This window comes from Mastomys coucha, unplaced genomic scaffold, assembly GCF_008632895.1.
Source record: "Mastomys coucha isolate ucsf_1 unplaced genomic scaffold, UCSF_Mcou_1 pScaffold23, whole genome shotgun sequence".
Taxonomy (NCBI): Eukaryota; Metazoa; Chordata; class Mammalia; order Rodentia; family Muridae; genus Mastomys; species Mastomys coucha.
This window is the reverse complement of record NW_022196906.1, coordinates 62,101,035-62,107,757: the sequence shown is the minus strand read 5'-3', so window position 1 is coordinate 62,107,757 and position 6,723 is coordinate 62,101,035. Positions and strand designations below refer to the sequence as shown.

General features: G+C 45.8%; 1 protein-coding gene across 2 annotated transcripts in view; it reads left to right on the top strand.

The window, feature by feature from the left end:
• The window catches only part of Tln2 (talin 2), a 413,098-nt gene that overhangs the window by 76,943 nt on the left and 329,432 nt on the right, over positions 1–6,723 (top strand). For both annotated transcript variants that reach the window (XM_031343921.1, XM_031343919.1), the window contains exon 2: positions 2,120–2,208. The gene's annotated coding sequence lies outside the window, so the exon portion shown is untranslated. The remainder of the gene's footprint in view (positions 1–2,119; positions 2,209–6,723) is intronic.

Genomic DNA, 6,723 nt, shown 5'->3' with positions numbered 1-6,723 from the left:
GGGGGGGGGGTAGGGAGGGAGGCTGGAATTGGCTTTACAAATAAAACATAGCTAATGTCACAGTGTTATACCAGCTTAACAGTGATCAAAGAGACCCTGCAACTCAGATTGGTAAAAACTGGCCACTGCTTCCTCAAAGTGAGCAAGTGCCTTAAACTTTTTGGACGCTAGCTTCATGTGATGTTTATTCGGCTCTCTTTCCAGAGTGTGAGAGAGTTGCTGAATTTCGCATCAGCAGAATGCCTTACTTGGGCTTACTCTCCCTGTTTCACAGGTGAGCTGTTAATGGCATCTACAGGTTAGGCATAAGCTGCAAGGTGCAGCGATTCCTCACGACCAGCTGCAGCTAAAACCCAAGGGGAGAGGCAACCATTTAGAGGATTATGCTTCAACATATAATTAGGTGAAGATTTAATTTAAGAACCCAGACCATAATCAGAAGCCTCATTTCCTATAAAACGAGCACTTTGATTGTCTATTTCATTTCATCAAAATGAAACGGGACAGGAGTCAGTCTGCTATCCTTTATGATGTCCTCATTTCGATGGTCCCTAAGCATTTCCTGGGATGGCTTCTGGTCCCTTGACTCTCATATCAATTAACTTTTGGTCTCTGTGACCACAGTTCCTAGACAGAAACAACTCTGGGGAGGAAAGCTTTCTTTTGGCTCACGGTTTCAGCGGATTTCGTTTTGTCATTGTGAGGCACATGGTAGAATTCATGCTGGCAGAAGTGTGTGGCAGTCCACTCATTTTGTCATGAGTTGGAGTTGGCGCCAGCTCTACCCTTCAAAACATGCCCATTGGCTTAATTTAACTACTCTCAACTTCCCTCAGGTTCCACAGCTTCCCAAAGAAGCACTAGTGACCGGGGACCACGAGCGAAGTATGAGTCTGTGGAGAACATCTCAGATTTAGGTTCTCTCAGGTCTGCGGGACTCAAGAGCAGAGATGGGATGTTCTCTTTTGTTCTGTGAGCTTTACATCTCAAAGATTCAGATTTAGTCTTTATTTCTTTAGTTTTCTTCTTGCTGAAGGCTTTGAATAGTCTTCCTCCATGGTGTACAAAGCAGTTCTGTGTCTTCTAGAACTCTGGTTTTGTTTGTTTGCTGTTTTGTTTTGTTTTTGAGGAAAACCAGGAGCCCCAGTTTGGTTGATAAAGGCCTTTTTGGATGAGGGTGGGGGGATATGAATTAGAGAAATGGTTAAGATCTTGGAACTGCAGACTACTTAGTCTCCTCCCCCCATCTAGAGCTAGACAGAAGAAGAATAATATTTGTTCAGACATGGAGTTTTATTAGGAAGGCAACTGCCTGTAGTTGGTTCTGGTTCCGTGCAGCTGATTTGGGGCAACGTCTGTCAGTATTCTGAGCCTTAGCATCACTCTGAACACAGCACCTTCAGCAGCTGGGTTCCAAGGGCTCCTGTACCCCTCAGGCTGCAGCAGGGAGATAGAGTCTCTTTCTCTGTCTGAAGGGGGGCTGGTTACCAGCTCTGAGGCCGCACTGTGTCCTGGGACTGGGAACTTCACTCCTTCCTCTTCATAATCTGAAATCCAATCAGGAGTGTTTACTGTGGTGAGGAGATTGCTCCCTGCTGTGATAGTTCCTCTTCATTACCAGTTTGATGAGATTTAGCATCACCATGGAAACAAGCCTCTGAGCATGCCTGTGAGAGAGTTTCTAGAGTGGGTTAACTAAGGTGGAGAGACCAGTACATGCGGGTGACACCATTCTATAGGCTGGAGTCCTGCACTGAATAGAAAAGTGAGCTGAGCACCAGTGTTCATCTCTCTCGGCTTTCTGGTTGGGTGATGATGGTTTGCTTCTCCATGCTCCTGCTGCCCTGCTGCCCATGGGCTTTTTCCTGAAAAATGAGCCAGGTAGTCTTGGGCAAGAATTTTATCACAGCAATGAGTAATTGAAACTTTATTTTTGACAGGTTTTCTTTATGTAGCCCTGGTTGTCTTGGAACTCACTCTGAAGGCCAGGCTGGCCTCACACTTAGATCCATCCTGCCTCTGCCTCTCAAGTGCTGGCTTTAAAGGCGTGTGCCACCATTCCTGGCTAATACATTACTTAATGAGGTCTCTGAACTGACATTTGTGTTTCTTTTGCCAGTGCACTGCTGTAGGGTAACATCTGGACGGAATTGAGGCTCCTCTGGTGCTTGGATGTCCCTAAGTTCCTGGATCAGCTTGTTGAAGACTGTAAGTAATGTCCACGTTGCTGATTGATGAGACTAAAGAGATTGTGGGTTAAAGAGTCCAGCCAGGCCTGCTTGGTGCCCTCCAGGCACAGTTCATCTTCAGCCATTGGCTGAATTGTGCCCTGTGATAACTATGAAACTGGCCCAGTACAAATCATGAAATTACTTAAAACATTATGACTTTTTCAGTGATATCCATCTCTACCTACCCATCTACCCACTTGCCTATCTACCTATCTCTCTCTTTACCTCTATGTGTGTGTATACGGATATCTATAATCTCTCTATTTGTTGATAACTCAATCCTGTGGTATTCCAGCTTGAACTTTGTAGATAACATTGTATTGCAATGTCCAAAGTGTGGATGAGTCTGCTAGAGCCAGGCTCTCTCATGCCCAGCTCCAAAAGCCTTAGAGATAGCAGTTGAAACTTTACATGTGTCCATTCTGTTTCTAACACCAGCCAGCACTAGAGGCAGATACACTATTTTTACCATCCTGTCTCCTCTCTTCCCTTTTACGGTACTGCAGTCACTCTGACTGTTGCTTCTGGCCTGTAGGAGGACAATGCACATGATGGGGATGAGGGAATCATGACCTCCCTAGCAACCTCCTTCCTGGTGTTTGTGTGTGTGCACCTCCTCATTCAGCCTGTTCCATCCCACTGCCACATTTCCCTCCACCCAAGTGTTCACACTTGTCTGTCTGTCTTTCTCCATCTCTCTCCATCCTTATCAAATCTTTGTACTTGCCTCAAGGTAGACTGCCCATTCATTTGACACTTACTGAGTACACACCAGCCATTCAGAGTCAACCTGCTGTCATGGAACTCAGTCCAACAAGAAGGAAGAGATGACATTAAAACCCAAGTCAACCGTCATAGCCCTATCTGAGTAGTCTGCTGGGTTCTAAGTACTCTCTGGCTGGGTCTTTAAGGTCCCTTGTTCAAAGGCCAGCCCTTGGGTCATACTCATGTACTGAAATATCACCCTGCAGTCTGTTGTTCTCCATGTAATATGTTTTCTGGGTTGTTTTGATTGTTTGGTTTTTCAAGATAGGTTATCTCTGTGTATCTGTGACTGTTCTGGAATTTATACTGTAGACCAGGGTTGGCCTTGAACTCACAGAGATCCTCTTGCCTCTGCTTCCCAAGTGCGGGAATTAAAGGCATGTATATCACTGTTAACCTCAATGTAGTATGCCTTAATTAAAATAAACTGTAGCTCCTGTTGTTGGATGACTGGTGAGGCCTGAGAGCCAGCTCTGTTGATGTGTTCTAGGTGGTGTTGATACTGATGTTTATAGACCGTACTTGGGAAATAATGTCTTGATACTTTACATACAAATATATTGCTTTGCCATTCTCAGGGATTTGTCATGGAGTGTGACTTAGTGAACTCCCTGACTTTTGAGAGAGAGAGAGAGAGAGCGCGCGCAAGCAAACAAGAGTGCTTTACGACTGGTGCTTGTGCGTCATTGCAGCTGTTATAGGTTGTGGTTTTAGCTTTTGGCTCCTTTTCTTTCATATCATGCTGCTCGGATCCGTGCCTTGAAACCCTCCAGGGCCTCTGTGCAGTGGGCATACTGTCAGTAGCTCTTAAAACAGCTGGGTTCTTTCATTTGGAAGAACAGGCAGCCTCAGCTGGCCGTGTGCTGTACCTTCAAGCTGACTGTTAGAGGCCATATTCAGAGTCATAAACAGGACTTGGAAACCTTAGAGTGAGAGGGTAGAGTGAGGGCTTGAGGGGCATGACGGTCATGAACTCAAGACTTAAAGGGAAGCCTTGAGTTCATGTGATGAGCACATCCTGAAATTATGCCTGGGATACCCATGTAGTAATGTACTCTGTATAGCTGGTAAGCCACCTTAGCAGACACTTCCAAATATCTGGTTCCCTTTCTTACAAGAACTAAACTGATTCTTCTTCTGAGTTGTTGACAGTTCAAAAAGCCATATGTGGAACCCTTGCAGCATCCAGGATGCCAGGATAAGTGTCTGGAATACATCCTTGCAGCTTAACTCTCCTGCTGTTTAGGTGGCAGGTGTATCCACTATTTCAGTGAGGCCTGGGAAGAAGGTTTGCACTAGGGTCACACTGCGGGAGCATGGCAGTAGTTGATACAGTCTGGATCGTTGGTCTCAGATGGGACTCTGTCTACTCTTCCTGCTCTTGTTCTCACTTCTTGGCCCATGAGTGAAATGGGTTTTCTCGGAGGCAAGTTACCACTCTGTAGTGCAGCTGCTGTGAACATGTGGTGGTCCTTCTGTCTCAGCTTCCCATATGCTGAGAGTATAGGCTCCTGCAGCTACCCTGACTAGAAATAGGGTTTCAGGATAGTGGAGAGTAGGTTGCTTCCTATTTACTCCTCATCTATATTTTACTCCCTTATAGACTCACTGTGTCCCTAGGAAGGACCTTCCCAGTAGGACAATATTCAAGTGTGTTGGTCTCTTGAGTTCAGGAAGGACTTAGGTGGCATGCTACAGTGTTGTATGACTTTTGCGAGAGGATATGAACGAATGTCTATTCAGGGAGGGCACAGATGGTAGACTGAAGAAGTGATTCCACCTATGTCTAGCTTAGTGGACTAGTGAGTTTATTGGGGTTATTGACATGAGCATGGGTGACTTTAAGGCAGCCATATCTCCAAGAAGCTCACCCTAGGATGGGTGACACGTCACAAAAGCTTTATCCCTGGAACTCCCTGTCCAACTTGCAGATAACTTAGCTGAAGAACCCCTCCTCTTGAGCAATTACTTGCTGTTCTTATAGAAGAACCTTGTGAATCATGTAATTTTCAGGTTCTCCCTGAGCCTTGCAAGTTGCCTTTACTTTTCCAGGCTTAGGGCCTTCCTTCTCTTTCTGGGAAAGGGCTCTTTCAATTCAGAAGAAATAGCTATCTAATAGGCAGACATAAACAGAGAAGAGAGATGTGAATTTGGGGGTTGGGTGTCTTGTCCTGCCTCTGCCAGCCTCAGAGATGGCAGGTGCTGGTGGCTCAGGGATCTATAGCTGTAATTTAGTCCCCAGTGGCTCACAGTGGGGAAGATAGGAGGTGAAGGGTCAGGAGTTGGCTCACTGTGCCCTAAAGAATTTCTGGACACTCTGGCGCTTCTATATTGAAGATGATCTCCAAGCAGCTTTGCTGAGCTCAGGTTTATTTTGTCTGTTCTGTGTCAGACCTGGCATTTTAATGGATTTTAAGTCTTCAATTTGATTTGTCAATATTTGTCTTTATGGTTCCGTGTAGTTCAGGGCTGGGCCAAGCCATTTGCAGAATTGAGTTTATTCATTTAGCCAATTATCCACATGAAGTGTGCACCCCGGTTTGCAGACTGCGGGCACTGGCAGATTGGAGCCATGCTCTTGCTTATACTGCAGACTGTTCTGCTAAACTGGTGCTTGTAACTCTCTGGGGGGTGTGGGGGGGGATGAGATGCCTGGTGTGACAGTCACATTTAAACAGTAGCCCCCTTTTGTCCTTTTTTTAGGTCCAGAGCCTTGCTTTTCCATCAAGAATAAAGGCTCTGAGCTAGTGAGAGCCAGGGTCAAGCCATGCATTGCAGGATGGTATCTCCAGGTTCCCTGGGTCTTGCCGTGGTGTGCCTTCTTGCACTTCCCTTTCTCACACAGGCTCCTGGTGGCCGGTGGTCTCGGTTTCTTTAGCCTGACACGGAGACATAATTTTGCATGGAAGGCAGTTGTAGATATAGGTTCTATAACTTCTCTGTGTTTATTCTGGCCACACTTCCTTCAAGGATTGGCTGCCGTGTCCTCTAGTCCATGTGGCTGTCTGGTTTCCTCTAAGAGTGTCTGGTGTTTCGTGCTACCTGAAGCCAACTGCTTTGTCTTTATACAGCGAGCCTGTTTGGGGCAGGATGGGGATCCTGCAGGGTTAAATGAGGCTTCAGTTATCCCTGAATTCCGCACCTAGCCCTAGACTGTAAGTGCTGTAAACATTTATTGCCTGAACCCAGTAAAATAGCATCCTTCCATCCGTTTATATCCCAAAGTCTAGTCTGCTAGGAGAGGAACAACAGAACATTGTACACAGGATGACCAGGAAGGCCTGTGGGATGGAATGGTGGTCATGTAATGACGAGTCTACACAAGAAACCACACAGCAGGAGTCCCTAGGCTTTTATGACTTGAGGCATGAACACCTCTCCAGGGTCTTAGATTATATGAGGTAATGGCAAAGAACAGGTGGACTGGAAGAGTTGGACTAAAGTACATTCTTTCCTATAACACAGGTGGTGTTTGTATTTCCTTTAAACATCTTCTGCCTTTATAAAGCTTCAAAAGTAATTTACAACGTGTTGATATTCTGAATTAAAAAAATACAAAAAAGAAAAAAAAAGGCTCATAAAAGAGGGTGGTTTCTGGTCAGGATGTCAACTATGCCAGCCTTTGGGCCTATGTGTGAGGCAAGCATTAATATTGCCAGACTGGTCACTGACTCTCTCTCCTTGTACCTACCTGTACCCTGCTGCCTTCTTTCCCCCCTCCCCTCCC